This window comes from Toxorhynchites rutilus, chromosome 2 (genome assembly GCF_029784135.1).
Source record: "Toxorhynchites rutilus septentrionalis strain SRP chromosome 2, ASM2978413v1, whole genome shotgun sequence".
NCBI classification, from domain to species: domain Eukaryota; kingdom Metazoa; phylum Arthropoda; class Insecta; order Diptera; family Culicidae; genus Toxorhynchites; species Toxorhynchites rutilus.
The window spans coordinates 308,244,074-308,265,306 of NC_073745.1; the positions used below are offsets into that span (position 1 = coordinate 308,244,074).

Consider the following 21,233-nt stretch of genomic DNA (forward strand, 5'->3'; position numbering starts at 1 on the left):
GCTGTCAGTTCGATCAAAGCTGGCGTCGAAACAACAAGCACTATGCGAGCGCGTTGTATGGATCTTCGAAACGTGTGAATGTTTACTGTAGACCACATAAACTCATAGCGGAACTAAATGAATTGGGACTTGAAAGAAATCAATGCTTCCGTAAGGCCAAACACTAAATTCATATGTCTACTGTCAACAACTGGACCTGGTTTGAAGCTAGCGGTTGACTAGAGACGGTCATAATTGGCCAACAGAAGAGGTGCTGTGTTCCATCAGGTCAATGTAAGGCCAATCACGTCTGTGGTGACTCATCAGAAACTCCTGGAGCTTGGTTGGGAAGTTTTAACGTGTCCACTATATAGTTCGGACCTTTTTTTTATCGCTTTTGTTTATTTTAGGCTCATTAGCATTTTTTTAGCTGTAACGGAGCCAAATTTGAATCGTATACATGTCACATGTTTATCATACACTGGAGAAAAACTTTAGTAAATGCAGCTACCAAATCTTTAGTAGTCGAAACATTTGTAAAATGTACACATTTTTTGTAAATATTACCAAAAGTTTGTAAAACTAATGTCAGATGCAATGTACATCCCTACCAATGATTCGTACATTTTACTTCATAGCATGTGTAACCTTGAGTATTTTCATTTCTAACAACTGTGTGTGTGCGAAAAGGCCATTTCTCTAATGGAAGCGAAGCGACTTGGAGGTAAAAATTCGGTTTTTATTATGATTCATTTTACCTAAATATTTTCCTTTTTCAGCCTAAAATCGTAGAATCCATACAAAAGTTTCATGCAGCCGTAAGCGTTTAGATAAACTAAACATTAGAGGCCAAAAACTGCGGATGTCGCCGTACACAGTTGATTGAAGATCCGATTATTGTTTGATTCGTTGTTCCAGGAAACGATGGATATCAGTTGGGCCAATCGTACCGTCAGCAGCGAGGAAACCAACAACAACCGTTTCACACTGAGCAATCAACAGCTAAAAAGACTACCAGCACCGATTCGGACAACATCGACTCAGATGAGAAGCAGCAGCAACAGCGCAGATTGTCGGTGTTATTCCAATAATATACTGTCTGCAGCAAAAACTCCACTAGCTGATGAACGATATGCTACGGCGAAAGTTCCACAATTTCAAACACAGCGTCACGACAACATTAATTCTACAGCTGTACTTGGGAGCCCACTAATCCTTCCATCGAAGGATCGGAGCGATATGTGTCCTATTTGTTACACAATTTCCTCTACAAATCACAACTTCACGGAGCTCAACGACAGAAAATTCGCGTCTGAGAATGATGGGGAGAGTCAGTTTGCGTGGTCAATTTGCTCCAAGGCGCTTCGTTGCTGGTACATGCTGCCTCCACTCGAACTAACATAACATATCAAGCAGTAACATTTTTAACTCTGGTCATATTGTCAGCGCGGAGGCAATCATTAGAAGCGTGGTTGGAGCATTCGATCGGCAATCAAGCAATCCGCCAAAGGGAGGTAGTAGACAAAGGTAAAGATCCATTGGTGAAGGCGGTCAATAGTGGCAATAATGAAGACGATTTGGTGCCGGTTTCGAAACCGGTCGACAGCGCTATGAACCTTGGCTATTTTAGATAAATTTTGTAGTTAGATATGTGAAAGATGTTCGGAATATTATTAATAACAAGGGTTTTCTTCCGGCAGATTTGATGTTCCGCTGTCACAACGACGAGCAGGTGCTGCTGACTTCCGGCTCGGCATGAGGCTGAGTGGAGAATTTCTTATTAAATTGAAAGAACAAGTACTACCAATTTTGATCCACAATGATCAATCAGCATGTGACTAAACTGAGAGATTTTTCACTATGCAGCTTCCATTGGGATTTCCAGTAAAAACAGGTAAACGCTCAATTATTTTAAAATATTTGGCACTGTGTTACGCAATTCATTTTTTTTTAGAAATAACGCAGTTTCATGTGTTGAACGCGGTTATCATATTTGGCAACTTATTCGAATAAGAGACACCCGTGACCAGCGTGAGCCCCATCAAAGAAAGCGAGGAACGTACGAGAAGCATTATCGAGGATTACTGTTTCGATGTCCCGTTCGAGTACGTACGACGTGGTGCCGATTTCCGGCGTCAAATAATCTTCGAAGATGAGAACGAGTTGATGCAATTTGCGATCCAGCAAAATTTCGCAAGTGTCCGAAAAAGTACATTTTTAAGTACCGTGATACCCAACTCGCTCGCTAAAAGCCTGCTCGAAAAGCTTTTCAATATTTTATAAAAATAAGAATAGAATAAGAATAATAATAAGAATAAAAATATTTGAAATAAAAATATATATTATAATATTTACCAAAAAATTGGTCATATATACTAAATTTTCCTCTCAGTGTATCTATAATTAGCACATTACACAGTTGTCATTTTTCGGCGTTATGGCGGGTTTACATTAGGGAGATCTATAGCTATAGATGGATTTATTCACGTGAAAATAGGTGTAAACGGGTGAGAATAAATATGATACACTTATTCGAGGTATATATAACATGAATAAATTCAGCATATGTAAACGCTTGTGAATTTCTCACTGGTGAGAAATCACTAAAGTTGGATGCAGTTCTACTTCAGGTGAATAAATTCACCGAAGATATGAATATATTCATTATAGAAGTTCACGCTAGTGTAAACGGTTGATGCGATTTCTATAAATCTCATCATATTTCTTCACATGAATATATCCCTAGTCTAAACCCACCCTTAGAGTATTCCCTTCCATACCATTGCATATGGTACACATTTACACAGTAGCCATTTAGGCGTAATAGTTTTTCTTCTATTCTTCCATTATCCAGTACGACCGGACAACGGAGACGCTTGATTGATCATTGTTGAGTTATTTAGAGAACAATAGCCCGATGTGTCTTGCAGAGCAGAGCAGTTGTATGGATGAATCGATCTTATTCCGACCGTGGATCGATCTCCATCGCTGATGATTGTTGGGTGGACGTAGTTATTCTGTAACAACACAAAGATGGTCAATGAGTGCCCTGAGTTTTGAACTCATGATCGATCGCTTACTAACCGACGCGCAACCAATGTGGCTACGGAGACCCCCTATAGTTCGGATCTGACACCAAACGATTACCACCCTTTTCTCGCATTGCTGAGCTTCCTGAGTGATGATCAAGTGAAGATTGTGAAAATCGATTAAAGGGTGTGTCACATCAAATTGCATCACGGAAAAAACGCTGTAGAAATTTAATTTTTAGGAATTATATCTTCAGCTTTCGCTTATAATCAGATAAGAGTGTATAGATCACGTTGGCTATGCTTTACTGTCAATTTTCTCGTAAATTTGGAAAAATGTCGTCGAACGAAAAAGAGCGTCGTGAATTAATCCTGCGCACTCATTTCGAGAATCCGGAGTTGTCACATCGGGACATCGGTAAGATGCTGGGAATCGTCCAATCCACGGTCAGCAGAGTACTAAAACGATACTTCGAGAACCTAACCATCGACCATCTTCTGGCCGGATCTCGCTTCGTGCCACTATTCAAAGGACGTGTTGGAGTGGTACGAAGCCAACGGGGTCACCTTCGTGCCAAAGGAAATGAACCCGCCCAACGCGCCGGAGCTTCGCCCAATAGAGAAATATTGGGCGATTATGAAGCAGGCCCTCCGGAAGAACCCAAAAGTTGTCAAATCGGAGGCGGACTTCAGAAGGAAATGGATTTCTGTTCAAAAAAAACTACAAACTGACGTTGTACAGAACCTTATGGACGGGGTAAAAAGGAATGTGCGAGTATACGGGCTTGGGCTCGAAGTATGAATAAAAAGAAAATGCCAAAAGTTGTTTAATAGTTTTTATTTTACTGTCTAAAATTTTCAAAAGGATCGGTCTACTGGGCGAATTTCTACAGCGTTTTTTCCGTGATGCAATCTGATGTGACACACCCTTTCCTAGAGTTTTTCGCCAATAAGGACCAAGACTTCTATGAGAGAGGCATTATGAAGCTACCTGGGGAACGAATTTTACAGCAAAAAGATGCATATTTTACCTAAATCGAACAATCCGAAGTATATTAAATAATGTTTTGTATTTCTCGCAAAAATAGTAGATTTCTCTTCCGCTAGTCTTATCTTTAGTCGCATCAAAACATCAATTCGGTTGGCTAAAGTTAGATTCTAATGATTCAGAAATGTGGGAACGAATTCCGTTCTGTTCATTCTGAGTTCGGACAATATCATATTTCGGACACTTTGCTCTAATATCTTAAAATGCTTAATGCACTGATGATATAACTATAAAATTAATATCACCATTGTTTCATTAGAGTAATCTCTTGGTTTCACTATCATTTCATATGAGAGCTACATTTGAATTATAACATAATCGGCAAAAATCTGACAACACTACTCGTTATCGTTTGTGTTTGACGTTTCCTTAGCGTGAGCACGTAGAATTTACCCGTTCATAAATATTTAAATTTCTCCCGTGTTTCATCAGTTCTCACCATCGTTAACAGTTTACTGTAATTGCTTGGAAAGTGTTTCGCAGTTGACTATAAAATATAATCAAGTGTATTGTGATTTTCGTCCAAAAAATTACCAAATAAAGGGTCCGAAATTTGAATTCAATCTGTCCGAAATTAGTTTTTTTTATAAACAGTGTCCGAAGTTTGATTCTTATTCGCTTCATTTGAAAAGCGTTTTTTTCGATCATTTTGTTATGTTTTCAATCAAACAGATACCAAAGTAGAAAGCTTAAAAGCATATTGAACTAATTTATTATAAATATCAACCAAATAATACCTGTGCATAAAGTTTAGATTTGTTTTTTACATCATATGCCTTAAGCGTCCGAAATATGATTCGGAACGGTATATGTTCGAATATGTCACCCGCGAAAAAGACTGCCACGATGGGACTCGCGATGAATACTGCATTGCTGCATTACTATAAAGAAACGAATCGCTTGAGTGTTGTTCTTGCGAGGGCATGGATGAATCACTAACCAATAATTTTCAACTGTGTATACAAAAAAAAAACATTGGTTAGAGGCCTCAATCTGAAACCATCCACTAAAGAGCTTGAGCTTGATTTTTGGTAGACTGTACATTTCGTAATTGCTCTCCGTGATTGATCTGAACCAGCGAAATTGCACAAATAGCACACTGCTTGGGAGTAGCAAATCTTTCTCATTGTGCATGTTGCGGTGACTCTAGCTTTAAATAGTCAATAACGACGCCGGCCACGTCCTTACAGTCACCAGGAGAAGGGAAGGAATGTTAGTATGATATTCGCTGCCCGAAGGCCAGAATGGTCGCTTCTATTCCCTAGCGATCATCAATGAAGAGATAGTTGTTAATGGGAAGGAGTAATAATCAGGATTAATTTCGGTAAGTGATGTGATTATATTGACGCGGACAAAGAAACGATTCAACATATATTCTATGACTTTTCGCGTTGAGTAATCCATTGTATTCTCACCGTAGATTATCAATGGGTTACCCTAGAACAGAGATGGCCAAAGGGAAGTCCGCGGTCTATAAATTTATAATTTTTTTTATAAAGCAAAAAATTGTAAGGGGTTGTATCTAGGACACGACCACATATTTTCGACGTAGAACTACGCAATTGTATTATTCAATTCACTTGTTTACCACTTCGAATATTATTGTAGAATGCATCGGAATTTTTGTATTAGATGATGTTCTTTGTTACTAATAAATTTGATGAACGTCCTTTTACGTTTGATATGATGCCTAGGACTACCAACATATGTGAACGGAAGAATTGTTGAACGATAATTGTATTTTACATTTTCCTCTGAAATTATTGCACATCTCATGGTTAACGTAATTCTTGATCCGCGAAATTTAATTCGCCTTTAGTATCTGAAATACCGATTTTTCCAGGTTTCTCAGTTTAAAAGTACGTTTTAGGGAAACATATTCCGGTCTGCACAACAACAAGCGAGTACAAAAGTACTCAACACCAAAAAATACCCCCGACTTGCATGTTTTGACAAAGTGGATTCCCCCAGGCACATTGATTTTCAAGTCCGTGTTAGGGAAACACAGCTCGGTGGGAACAAAAATACCCCCAACTTGCATGTATATTTGCAGAGCGGATTTCCACAGGTACATCGATTTTGAAGTCTGTGTTGAGGAAACCGTAAATCGGGCCAATCAACCCTTGGCAGTTAGGGCATTTAGATAACGCTTGACATTTTATAATTATTCAATTATTCATCTCATGAAAAATAAACTTTTTTTTCAATTGTGATAGACGCGTAGAAATATCTCCTTTCAATTGATGCAAACATCTTTCCGATCTGTTAAGAAATGTTCGAGTTATAAGCATTCGAAATACGGGTAGGGCTAGCAAACAAAGCGGCAGAACAAATGTATGGGAAAAAAGAAAGTTCTTCCAGTTTTCATGAATTTAAACCGTTTAGAGATTAACGAATTGTGATGTATAGCATATCAAACAAATCTTACAAAATTTTCGATTCGATTGGTATGCAGAATTCGTTCACAGTGAAAATAGTTTTGAACGTTAACTTTATTTCATAAAAACGTGGCCTGCAAAGTTTAAAGCCTCTTAAAAACTTGCAAACAAAGCAAGCAACTTCACACAATTCAAAACGTGCGGTCCCAGGTGTATGTCTTACAGATTTCGTCCCGGTCCTTAAAGTGTTAACATGTTACACGTTACTATTGTTAATATTGAGCGTTCATCTGTGAATTAGCCAAAATTGGCTTTTTAATGCTTTGCGAATCGTTCGCGCCCCTCAGTGCAAGTATTCATTCATCGACCCTTGTTGGTGCTACCAAATATTTGTACTAAAGAATTCGTTCTTAAATTTTTGTAACGTTTGTTCTTGCCGGAAATAACTTTGAAGTCCTATGTTAACAATGCGGTCATGTCTTGGACATTTTTTTTCTATAAATGAAAAACAGTGATAATATGATTTTGACTTTCCCTTTCGTTTTTAATTCATAACATCTTCATCATAAACACCAGCGAACGGTCAGTAGATAAAGTTTGAATATGTGAATCTCATTCTTCAGTTATCTCCTGCATCATCAGATACACGCGGCGGCATAACACATGGTAGTATCGTTAGTGTATAAATTGGTTGAAGACATTTTGCGTAGCTACGAACACCCAGCTTCGACATTTGCAGCATCGCTCGCTTCAACCAAAACATACCTCGAAAGAGACGAGATAACATAACTTCAAGGCAACTACTATATGAACCAAGCACCGATCTAAACACTCCTTCGATGCATCCTTTCGGTTGTTTTAGGCGTCGATGTCCGTCTTTATGTCACGGAGAAACACAAATCATCTACATATGCAAACAACGAGCCACAATATCAAACAACTAAAGTGGTCTGACTGGTTGTCGGACGGTGGCCGCTTAGGGAGCCTCCCACGGGGGGAGGGATGGGTGTGACGAACAAATTCAAATAGTTCAGTTCTGCGGGAGCCTGATAATGCACGAGGGGACACGAGGTGGAGGCAGTATGAAAAGTCCGTACCGTTGTTAGTTTTTTTTGGGGTCCTCTCTCTCTGCCGTTCTCGTTTTCTCTTTTGCTATAAACAGACATCAGCGGAAAACTTCAAAACGTCTAGTAAAATAAATGACGTGCTGCCTCCTCCGCGCTCTGTATTTATACCGGGCTAGTTTACCAGTTTCGGTTTGGGCCCACCGCTGACTTCTGGTGGCCGATCCCCCCCCCTCTCTCTCTGCTCACGCCTCTGCTTCTGCTTCTACCGTGGGGTCAGGTGAGTCAAACTGAATCGTGGGATACGGAATGGAATGCGGTTAAGGAGAAGGAGGCGCCCGTTCGTTAGTTGCACAATGCACGGATTGGAGAACCCGGGGAATGTTGAACGGGTTGATTTGTCGAATTGTTGAATAAGTCGCATCGATAATTTCGCTCAAGTGGTACATCATTATCATTCGTCAAAAGCCCGATGATTAATCATCACTCTTCTTGTTCGAAATGTTCGGAATGTTGTGGGGAACACGAAAAACAGCGTCTCGACAAGTTGCGAAAAGTTACTGACAGCCGCTGGTTGTCTGGAAAACAGAACGAAGCCGCCACTCCCTGCCTCTGCCGACGCCGTTGTTATCGCCACTTATAATTTGGCTATCGATAAACAATAAACATTTCCCCGTTTTTTTTGGCAAGTCGGCGTCATCGTGAACCTTGGTGAGGGGTGGATGGATGCGATCCGTTGAAGGTTTTGGTGACAGGCTATATTTTCGTCAGGCGGAAGAAACATGGCATTTCGGTCTACAATAAACAAAGTAAGGTGTGTAGTTTTTCCAGCTGCAACAATGCTTGCCACTTGCCAGCGTGGAAGGCGCGCAAAAGTTATTACCATGACAATTCCGCTCTGTCGTGCTTCATCGATTTCGATTAAAATCGAAGAGCGCATGAGTGCCAAGGCCCGAGTGGGAGCCGAACTTTGACAGTCGGCGGGGAGGCGTTTAATTTAGAAGAGTAGAGTAAGCTTCGGGTTCTCCCCGTTTCGTAAGGAAGGAGCAACGTTCGTTCGTTCGAAGGATCATTCGCGAGTTGCATCCGTTGTTCCGTTGATGTGTATTTGTGCGCGGGTAAGTGTGCATACGGGTGAGGCGACCGATTGTGCTTCGTCCTTTTCTCTCTCTCCCTCCCACTTTCCTCCGCCATATCACCGCTGCTTCAACAGGGGAGCCACGTCGTTGTCTGGGCGATTCGATGTGGGTGCGCTCAAGCTTTTGCTCCACGTTGCAAAAAGTGAATTTGCAAACTGGGCTGCCATCAGTGTCTGTGCGAGGGAGTGCGTGTGTATGTGTGCAGAAAGGGATGTCATGGCGAGGGGTGTACGAGAATCGGACCCCGACAGGATATGCTTCTACTCGCTCGCTGGTTACCGCTTGGAGGCTTGTGGAGCCTTCACAACTCTGAGCCAGACGTTGCAGTTCAGTTCATCGGTGACGGTCTGGCGCGAAGGTTGTACTCCTCTTCTGGCCCCAAGACACCCGTTGTCCTCTCACTCTTGTTGAGTAGTCCTGTTTTGTGTGTCTTGTGTTTTTTTTGTGCAGCTAAAAAAGGATCCTCGAAACTGTTGGTGCGAACGCTCGAAACGAAACACTCGCTCGTTCAGAATAGTCATTAAAGTGCATATCTTCGTGTTCCACCCCCACTCTCTAGAGGGCGGGAAGAGCCCCTCGCCAGCATTAAAAGTGCGACCTACCGAGAGTAAACCCTCGTTACATCATTAGGATGAAGGGTGCGATACGGCCGGAAATTGAATTTCGCCTATTTTAAACGCGACTGACGACGTGTGTGACCGAGTGGGGCCCGAGATGTTCCCTTCCGGGAAGTCCACCCAGTAGCGGCGGCCATATGAAAGTTTCAAGTGTTACATCGAAGCAGCAGCTAGCCAGCTGAGGGAAACAATCAAGTGTGACATTTGACATTTTCTCCGACAGGACCTTTTTTTCGGTGTGTGAAGTATGTAACGAGGAGCAAAACGTGAACACTGCTGGTGGAGTGAGAGAATGCGCCCGAAATGGGCGACTGAACTTGGGAAGTGGTCGTCGAAGGGTACTGGCAGCCGTATTCCCCCTATGGGTCCACGAAGGGTGTGATTTATTCGAGTCCCCGTTTAAGATACAAGGTAAGATAAGCAAGATTTCTCGTTATTTTTCATTTCCTTTCCTTCGTGGTTCGTGAGACCAGCAGTGTCGGGCCGGGTCAATTCAATGAAGTGTCGTTTTGTTACGGTACTGGGTGACCGCAGATAACAGAGGGAGTGTGAGCCTACCCCGCCAACTTAAGCTGAGTGATTAACGATCGCTGGAAGCGTCTTTGGTCGTTGCCCCTCTTCGCGCGATTCACGCTCCGCGTTTATGGCCAATGCTGACTGATTTTCGTGACGGTTCTACCCGCGAGACGAGCTCGTATTTTTTGATGTTCGAAACTTTTCCGGCTGAGACGGTTATGGTGCGGACTAACTCCCCCCGGGACTCGGCAAACGGGGTCATCTGGAGCAGCCGTAAAAAGGATTATGGACGACGTACGGAGGGCAGGCAATAAAATTCTTATTGTTGGTAATGATTTGCTGCATGAGTTTAATGAAAGAGTGCATAAAAATTATACTTCAGGGTCGTTTAATGGTCAGAAGGCCACGGATTGATTGCTGACAGAGATTACCTCCTTATGGCTCTCTTTGGACACCGAATTTATGATAAGTGACTTCCATTGTAGAGCTGTATGGAATGGTTTTATTGAATTTACTTGCTGGAGGATAATGCAGCTATATTTCTGAGAAGATGAAATAAATGCTGATAACCAGGAGCGTTTCAACGTAAACTATATCATTTTTGAAATGCGATCAAGACTTTTTCATGAAACATTTCCCCTAAATAGCCTTCTTGAGACATTTAATGACGATTTGAATTGATGAAACCAAATTGAAAGGGCCATCCTTTCATTTTATTTCAAATATTATGAAATGATGAAAAAAATAATACAGTATTTTTCATAACGACCACCCATTATTTTTTATTTTTTTTAAATCCCGAACCATGAGTTCGAGTAAAGAAATCCATGTATTCAATTGTTACACTAATTTACTTCAACAATCTCCATAAAGACTTTTCAAAATTGGATGACCAGTAGTTTTTATGAATCAATGATTAAAACACAACAACAAAAACCATTTGATAATCTCTCGCACAACCAGAGCGGTTCATCGTCAGAAAGGTACGTTTTGCATACTTTGTGTAAGTTTTTTGGAGTGTTTTCATCTTAATTTCATCCCATGCCAGGAGGATTGCAATTTTAATCTACTGAATAGCTTAAATTGACGATTATCAACGTAAAACCATCGAAAGGCCATTCCCCAGATGATTTCAATTCTGCAATGAAGTGTTCCTCTAATTTAATCCAAACTTTGAAAAATCGGCTGAACCTATCAATATGAAACGTTCACAGGAGCCCAAGGCTAAAAATTACCGCAAAATTACAAAAGGATTTCTATGGCAAGGTTCTACATGAACGTTCTAGGAATCAAATGAATGCTGGTTGATAGAGTTGATAGCGATTTGCTTTTAATTTTGGTAGCTAAAATTTGTGTGAGTCTACAAAAGGTTTTAGAAAAAAAAAAACGGAATGAAATTAATTTTTCATTTCTTCATGATATGTATGTTCACTAGATCTAAACACACCCATACAAAAACATGTTCGTTGAAAACCAAACATTTAAAGTTGTAGCTTAAAAATGAGGAACATCCCATCTTTATGCGTTAATTTTCACGAAGTTACAGCATTCAAAAAATAGCCTAAAAATGTCGACTTCAGTACTTCAGTACACATATTGTATTTCACTCTAAAGCAATCAAAGATAAGGAGCTAGATGTGATACCCGGAGTTACTCAATCTGATACAAACTTTTTACTACTCACTCAAATTTATTCGCATTTCATCTGGGCCCCTTTTGAAATAATACACTTATATCAATAAATGATGTTAATGCCGGACTATTTTTCAAATATTGGTTCCTGCTGCGAATTCTCTTCAATTCTGAGCCTCAAGTGTCGTGAGATAGCAGTAGAAACTTGCTTCATTATGGAAGTCACTTTACATTTAAGTTTCTTTTTTATACCCAAGTTGATAACAGATGACTAAACTTCGAATCACATCTAACGACAATTATTAATTACACGTAATTAATTACACCGAGAATATTGTGACTTGAGCGTCCTTTTAGGTTTGAACGAGCTCTTTTCAATGATCATTTCGCGAAGCAGATTTATGACCGGAAGTGAGAAGTGTAAACAGAACTTTAGTTCAACGTTTTATTAAAAAAACAAAAGAAGTCACAGGTTATTCAAAGTACTGTCCAACGCTAGCTACAACCTTCTCCCATCTTTGTGGTAGCATACGGATTCCACGCTAAAAGGACTGGTCTTTTGAGGCAATCCAGCAGTCATCGACCCATTTTTTGGTACCATCATAGTAGGAAAATGTGTCGTCGACCGGAACAAATGGTAAGCGGAGGGAGCGATGTCTGGTGAATACGGCGGATGGGGTGAGATTTCCCATTTAATGTTTTCCAGGTAGTTTTAGAAACCAATTGCAACATGGGGCCGAGCGTTGTCATGTCGCAGAATCACCTTGTTGTGTATTGCGACCTCTTGTCTTTCAGTGCTCGGCTCAAACGCATCATTTGTTAGTTTCATTTGGTTTGAGTAGCTCATAATAAATGACTCCGAGCTGATTCCACATAAGCATAAGCTTCGAACCATGAATATTCGGTTTTGCGGTTGATGTTGATGGCTGGCCGGCTTAACCCAAGCTTTTCACGCTTAGGATTGTCGTATCGTATCCACTTTTCGTCACCAGTCACGAACTCATATGGGACTCAATTGCCTTGTTTTTTTTTGCATCGTGCCGAGTTGCTTTAAATGATGTGAAATTGTTTGTTGTGTTACTCCCAACATTTCTGCAAGTTCTTCTTGTGTCTGGCACGGATCTTCATCGAGTAACTTCTCCAATTTGTCATCTTAGATTTTTTTTTTGGTGCACCGGGGCGCTCCTGTTCGAAATGGCAAACCTGTTGAGTCAAATGATTGGGATTTATTTGTACACCCAATATAAAGAACATCCCAAGAGTGCGTTTACCGTTCGTGGACCTTGCTACGCAATGAACACTGATCTCTACAAACTTGAACACGAAAAAGAGCTCGGGCACACAAACATTCATTTGCTTACATCCTGGCATCGCTGCAACAAGCGAATCGATTCAGCACGCTTCCAATGAAAATGTTATGATCAGAATGTGAAGAAGACTGGTGGTTTGAGAAGATTCAAGGCACAAGTTGTAAAGGACCGTAACGCGAAGCAAAATCTGGATTCAAATAATCGATCTATGAAACACGAATGAACAGTCCAGTTCTATACAATAATACACTGATGTTACTTCTAGCATTAACCTGCTGAAACGGGTCTCGCTTAGTGGTTTCTGCGGATATCTGGAAGCACATAAAAATATTCACAATTGGAATAATTATAAGCCATGTGCCATGTCGTACAAGATTCCAGCCCTGCTGGTTATCTGAAACAAAAAAATCGAACAGATTCTGAATAAGTAGAGATGCTGCTATCGCATGAACCTCGGACAAATCGAAAAAATGTTTTTTTTGACAAAGTTGCGGCCGTTTCAAGAATAAAAACACAGTTTAAAATGTTTTTTACGTTTCTCGATTTTTAAAAAATAGTAAAATTAAAAAAAATTGTTTTTCATTGATTTATGTGATAGAGAGTTGAATACAAATTGTATTCATATAAATTCGACATAAATCGGTACAGTAAAAAAAACTAATCTAAAAACTAATTTCGAGAAAAATGCGTTTGAAGTCAATTGTTATGACCGTACTAGATTAGATACCGAATCACTAAAATGGCTATAACTCTGTAAATAATGGGATTTTTGAAAATTCCTTTCTAGGATATATTTTTGAATATCTAAACTTCAAAAATATAAAGAATTTTTTTTATTTACTTCAAATTTCCAAACTAGAATACTGCCTTAACCCTTAATAAGGCCGTGGAAACTAAGCAACGAATCGACTCCAACTTCAGAATTGGTAGCAATATAGTTGCCGCTGCATGCTAACCCCAAAAACACTGTTTGCGCTGCCTTGTAAGCTCTCTTTATTGCACCTTTGGTAATGCAAAAATCAAAACAATATTTCTAGTGCAGCGAGAATTTTTTTTAATAGCCTTACAAAAAATTCATATTTAATTTTTCATCAAATACACCATTTATTTTATTGGAAGAAACTGCATGATCTTACACAGTTGATCCTAAATAGTACGTTCACAGTGATAAACCTATCAACTTGTTGCATTTTCAACGAATTTAAACAGAATTTCCTGTCGGCGCTCTAAAATCGCGGTTTTCTACATAAAAATGACTCCCAAATTGATCTCGTACATTTTAGCAGCCCTAAAACAATTAGAGTATTACCAGATACATTTAGAAGTTTTTGGTTAAGCAAAATATTGAAATAATATTCCAAGCACGACTAGAAAAATATTTTTTTGTGGGTGGCAATATAGTTGCCACGGCCTTATAAAGGGTTAACCGTGTACATGTTACATGTTTATGTTATCTATGAATAGTAAACTACACAGTAGCCATTTAGGCATTGTTGTATTATTAATCACACAACAGCCTGATGTTTCTTGTAGAGCAGAGCAGTTTCAAGCAAAGCTTGTATGGATGAAGAGAGGACAGTACGCCGACCTTGAATTGATCTCCATCGCTGAAGATTGTTGCGTGGGCAATTGAGGGCTCTTAGTTTTGAACTCACGATTGATCGCTCAGCAAGCAACTCGTAACCAATGGGGCTACAAATACCCCCGAGCATCTTTTATGTCTTGAATAAAAATATATGAGAAAAATATAATAGATGAACTAATTTTATTCCGAACCTGCCATGTGCATAGTTAAAAACCATAAGATTAACATATCAAAATATCAAATCTAATCAAAATGGATATCGATATGGAGTTCCCCATAATCCGGGGAAGAAGTATTATTTAAATTCAGTTTAATTAATTTATGAGATACAAAAGCAATAATCAAAATTGATTCAAGTCTCTACGTATAACATCTAGGACTAGAAATTATGATGAGTATTGATTCTGTAACCATGCTACAGTCGCTAGAAATTATCTAGGCGCAATGCATTCTAGCTGCAAAGGAATACGAAGGAACGAAGTCTGAAAACATATTAACTTTGAAAAATCATAACTCAAAAACAAAAAAAAAACTGATTTTTGGAAATGCTACGTAAAAAAACCTCAGCTTTCAAGAAAAAATATGAAAAAAATATAGCGCTCCTAGTCCAAAGCCATGTAAACAATAGAAAACGGAATGTTGATTTTTTTTACTACGAATAATCGAATTTGAATGTGCACTGAATTATTTGTATATTGCAGTGTCGTAGCCAGAAATCGACTAGCGCCCCCTGGGGGAAGGGGTAATGTTTAGAAAATCGTAAAATTCGAGGGATTGTATCCTTAGGACGTAGGACTATGCAATCTTTTTTTTTTAAATTTGTTGGTTTATCATTTCGGATATTATTTGCGAATACGTCGAAATTTGCGACAGTTTACTTACCATGCAAGGGTGAAGTTTACTTCGCAAATATTCTTTTTTCGCCTCCCCTCCTTCGTTGTTTCTATTCTAGCGGCTGCATAAGTTGCCCGTTATTGACAGCTCTGTTCGGGAAAGCACACAAATGGACAGAACAAATGTATGGAGAAATGGAAATGCTTCCGATTTTCACCAATTCAAACCATATACAGATTATGGGATTGTAATGTATAGTATATCAAACAAATCTTAGGAAATTTCCGATTCGATTGGTATGCAAATCGTTAAAATCCGTTCGCAGCAAAAATAGTTATTAACGTTAACTTTATTTCATAAAAATGTGACCAATTTTCTGATTTGGCACCCTTAATGTAAGACGCAGTCCTATGTCAAAAAAAAAATATATTCATCGCATTCTTACAGCTTATGGACCAAAATATTATTCAATGGTCAAGTCCAACTACAAGCAAAAGTTTATGCGTGAGCAAAAGCTTGGCATCCTTGGTATCGGCTGATTCCATTGACAAGTCATGGAAAATGCTGATAGCCCGTTGTCGGTTGTAAACGAATGCATACTTTCGATTCTGAAGAAATTGATTGACCAGGACAATACCATGCACAATGAGGATGTGGAGTTTGAGGCTCTGATCGACGATGGTCGACGATAGTCAACATTGTTTTGCTTCTGAACACATATTTCAACGATGATGAAAATTCGTTTTCGACTGTCGAGGGACCGAATGCTTCATCAGTTTTGGAATTACATCAGGTTGATGAAGATGAATAGTCCAAAAATTGGAATTCAAAAAACAGTTTTATGTGGAATCAAAAAAGTTATTAATTGGGCTGAGGAAAACGGATTGTCAATGGGAAGGCAATTTCTGCTGCGAGAATTACGGAAAAATATTTTAGATAAAAATGTTAATTTTTAAGTTTTGCTTTGTTGCATATTGTGCACATTAGAGTGCCAATGAATGAATGGAAAAAAGTGACCTTCGAATTCTCGCAAAGGACTTCCTTCAAAATGTTGTTTCCCGCGAAAAAAATACCCTATGCAAAATTTCAGCTCAATTGGTTTTTTAGTTTTTTGAAAACCGTAAACCCAAGGGATATCCTCACAATCGAATTTCGGGATTTAGATGACAAAAAAAATCGATATGACAGTAGATCTCGACGTTTCATGCAATTTGAAGACATTTAGCATCATTTTTTTTCCAAAACTCCGATTTTATCCACTATTTTACGGTTTTCGGAAGACTCAAACTTTGGCGTCTTTACGACAATAGTAAATAAAGTCCGATTGAGCTGAAATGTTGTATAGTGTTTTTTTTCGAGGGAATCAACATTTTTCAGGATGTCCCATTCGTTAATTACAGATGAGCCTTTTCTATGGTGCTCTAAAGCACATCGTTACAAATGAATTTGTTTTTAAACAGAAATAAATAATAATAATAATAACAATAACAATAATAAGAAGTTTATTAAATCTATTCTGCGATAATATCGTAACATATGAATATGCCAATTAGACATCTTTTGAGAATCCAATAAATCAAGGGACTATCCAAGCGGATTCAAAGGTTTTTGACTTATTTCGTATTATTTGCAACTACCCCAAATTTTCCTTTTCTTTACAACGTCCATGATTATTCGAATGATCATATTATATATGATTCACTGTGGATAACCAAATTCGAAGATACTAAATGGACCCTGCTCTTCTTAGCTACATACATGTTTCATTGAATTATGATATTAGATATGTTTAAATATTAAATCAATGTATTCATTTGAATTTGGAATTTTCAACGTATATAAATCTACTGCGGGTAATCAATAGCCCCTATTCCAGCCCCCTCCTCTACCTAGCTACGTTAAATGTTGTTCAATTAATCATATTTATAAAGTATATTAAAAAATTATTCAAATTTTTTGACAAAAAAAAAATTAAAGCTAAAATATTCCGGATGATCGAATCTAAAATTCCGGTTAATCGAGTCTCCGGATAATCGAGTGCAACCTTTACTTTCAAAAACTTCTGATTCCGTGTTTTCATTGCTTTGGACTAGAGGGTGCTACAAATTTTTTTTTTAATTTTTTTTCTTGAGAGCTGAGGTTTTTTTTCTTAACATATCTAGAAACCAACGAAGTGTTTTCTTCCGTTTTGAGTTATTATTCTACAAATTTAAAATGTTTTCAGTCTTCCTATATTCCTATGCAACTAGATTAGGTCTATGCAAATAAAATTCATTTTTTCCGCCAATGTAATATTTTTTAAAGAAGACTAGCTCAGTGACTTAAATTTGATCACCTGAGTCGGGAAGTCTTTTTCGAAAAAAGAAGAAAAAATTAATTTTTTCAATCATCTGTTAACTTTGAAAAATCATAAGTTTAAAACGACAAAAATAAAAAAAAAAACTATGCAAAAACATCACATCTGCAACAAAATTGCGTTTTTTCTTGTAAGTATTGGTTGTATTTGTTTTTTCGTAGTCAACATAGTCAAAGATAGAGAGCGCTATATTTTGTTATATTTTTTGTTCAAAGGTGACGACTTTTTACATAACATATCTGTTCACGCCTAACGTGAATTAGGGAATTTTGTCGCAGTATCGGACCGCTATTCAGAGAGAGCTTCGCATCATCTCTGTTCACTTGCTCTCTTTACTTAGAAGATAGACAGAAGTTAGCAATAGTAACAGTATTGAATTAAACCTTATACGCATCACACCGAATAATCGTTTCGTTTATCGTATAACTTGTGGAGCAATAATCGCTCATCGTATGCACTGATTCCTACATCCGAAAAAGGACTTGATCGCGGTAACAATACCCAAAAACCAGATATGTGTTTCTGTACGTTCCTGAATTAGGATTTTATTAACTTGTTTTCAGTCTTCGCCAGTGTAATATTTTTTTTAAATAGCTCATTGGCCTCAAATTGATATGTCGATTATCTGAATTTGTTAAGCATTTGAAAAGTTACGATTTTTTGAAATAGTCAGTTTTGGAAAAAAGGGGAATAAATTATTTTTGGACCATCGGTTAACTTTGAAGAATCATATCTCTAAAACGACAACAATCACATCTTTGATTTTTGGATATTATATGTATATGTTTTCAGGAAAAAAAATATTGAAAAATATAGCCTCATCTAGTCCAAAGCCATGAAAACAACAAAAAACAAATACAATCAAAAATAACGAAAACAAAATTCAGAATTTTTGCGAGTATATTTGAAAGTAGACGAATGTCATGCCAACTCGTCTTAGGAGTTGGCAGCACCATCTCAGATAGTAGTGAAACGTTGTGGGTGTAAAGACATGGGTCATTTAAGCAACTTTGCATACTTAAAATATTCGAAAAAGAATTAGACTACTTTTTGGAAAAAGAAAAAAAATTCTTAATTTTTTACAAAAATTATATAATTTAATTGATACCTACAAAATTCTTGTCATAGGATGAAATGTAGGAAATTGTTTAAATTTTGACAAAAAATACCAACAATTTTTTGGAAAAAAATTTCGCTGACAAAAAAGTTATTTTAAAAATTAAAATTAAATTTTCTCAAAAACGTTTTTTTTATATTCTCAAATATATATATATATATATATATATATATATATATATATATATATATATATATATATATATATATATATATATATATACATATGAATAGCCCTTACAATTTTCAACAAGTCGTCCATACATCGGAAGATGGGCACTTTTACAGGGAAAAAGTTTTTTCGAACAACAACTATTTCATGTTTTCTTTGAAAAAAATACAACTAATCCTAATTTTGTTTAAAGTCAGGATAGCGATATATTTTATTCGACAAAATTTCAGATCTTTTTAAATATTAGGCTGTCAAAAAAGTCCTGCGGTATTTTTTTTGAATTTTCACATGTTCATAAAATTAGTTACAATCATCTGTTTTAAGTCAAATATGCGCCGTTTTGTTCGATGACTTGTTCCCAACGAGATGCCAACTTCATAATACCCCTGTTATAGAAGCTCGCTTCCTTATTGGCAAAAAACTCGAATAGCCAATTTTCACAGGCCTCTTTTGTGGCTAACTTCTGACTACCTAGCACGTTCGCCATGGACAAAAACAGGTGGTAGTCACTCGGTGCAAGGTCCGGACTATACGGCGGATGCAAAAGAACCTCCCATCCGAGCTCCCGGAGCTTCTGGCGCGTCACCAAAGAAGTGTGTGGCATGGCGTTGTCCTGATGGAAGACAATGCGGCCTCTGTTTATCAAAGATGGCCTCTTCTTCATGAGTGCTACCTTCAAGCGGTCCAGTTGTTGGCAGTACAGGTCCGAATTGAGCGTTTGGCCATAGGGAAGCAGCTCATAATAGATTATTCCTTGACAATCCCACCAAACACACAGCAGAACCTTCCTGGCCGTTAATGAGGGCTTGGGCACCGTCTGAGCCGCTTCAGCGGGCTTCGACCACGACTGTTTGCGCTTCACGTTGTCGTAAGTGACCCACTTTTCATCGCCGGTCACCATCCGCTTCAGAAACGGGTCGATTTTGTTGCGATTCAGCAGCGATTCACATGCGTCGATACGGTCAAAGATGTTTTTTTGCGTCAACGTGTGTGGCACCCATACATCGAGCTTCTTTGTGAATCCAAGCTTCTTCAAATGGTTAATAACGGTTTGATGACTTATCCCCAGCTCTTGGCCGATGCTATGGCTGCTACTATGCCGGTCTTTCTCGGCTATTTCAGCGATTTTGTCGCAATTTTCGACGACAGGCCTTCCGGAGCGTGGCGCATCTTCGACGACCTCTACACCAGAACGAAAACGTTGAAACCATCGTTGTGCGGTGGAAATGGAAACTGTATCGGGTCCATAAACTGTACAAATTTTATTGGCAGCTTGAGATGCATTTTTGCCTTTGTCATACTAGTACTGTAAAATATGTCGGATTTTCTCTTTATTTTGCTCCATATTTGCGACACTATAACTCACGAACGACTTAACCAAACAAAACACTGTCAAGGACTATATAAATACCTTTCCAACAAGCTATAGTATGACTCGATACAATGAATACAACTAGAACTACGCGCTTACAACGACACCTCGCGGAAATACCGCAGGACTTTTTTGACAGCCTAATATTAACTTTTGTCGAAGACATCAACTTTCTATCTTTTATAGTTTTTGATATATGAGTCATTTATGTATGAAGACTCCTGAAAAAAATAATGTTTTGCTCGTAACATTTTTGTGTGTAAATTCTCACGTTTGACATGTTTCTAAATAGAGAAAAGCTAGCAAAATGTAAATTGCGATAATTTATACATAAAAATGTTACGAATTAAACATTAATACTATTTTTTCAAAGGAAAAAAAAATGAAAAAGTTGTTGTTCGAACAACTCTTTCCATGTGAATGTGCCCATCGTCCGATGTATGGAAAACTTGTTGGAAATTTTAAGTTTTTTTTTTTTCAGAATTTTAAAAGCATATGTTTTCGAGAAATAATGAATTTAAATTTTCAAAATATTTTTTTTTCAATGATTTTTTTTAAAAAAATTCTTTGATAATTTTTAATGAAATCCAAAATAATTTCCTACATCTTATTGTAGGTCATTGTAATTTTGTAGGTCTGACATACGCCTAACATTGTCCAAGAAATAATTCGTACCGCTCTTCGGTAGCTCGAAACTCTAATTATGTAGTCTTGATTTTCCGTAGTTCATTTCCACATCAAAGCATCGCTTATAGGTTTCGAACAGATAATTTTATGATTTGGCACATGCTATCATTATATATCTTATGATGACAAAATCTAATAGCAACTGATTCTTAGAGAATCATATCTTGGATATTTGACAAAGTTTTTGAAGAATCAAAAACCATTATATTAAAACATATAGCAGTTTGCTGGAAAAGAATGAATCGTATAGCAGTATAAGAAAATACATTTATTATTTTAAGTGTCAAGATGAGTTCGAATCTATCCTGCACGAACGCAATAAAAATCAGAACTGTCCTCCCATGAGTCGGCTGAACTGTTCAACTGTCGAAAACTACACGGTATTTCAAATCCCTTGAA

The 21,233-nt window shown here is 38.0% G+C and overlaps 1 long non-coding RNA gene across 1 annotated transcript; it reads left to right on the plus strand.

Annotated features, from left to right (window-relative positions):
* Positions 1-785: 785 nt before the first annotated feature.
* Positions 786-2,130, plus strand: LOC129771678 (uncharacterized). Its single transcript, XR_008742451.1, has 3 exons — positions 786-1,506; positions 1,680-1,873; positions 1,934-2,130. It is a non-coding gene; the product is annotated as an uncharacterized LOC129771678 (long non-coding RNA).
* The last annotated feature ends 19,103 nt before the right edge of the window (positions 2,131-21,233 follow it).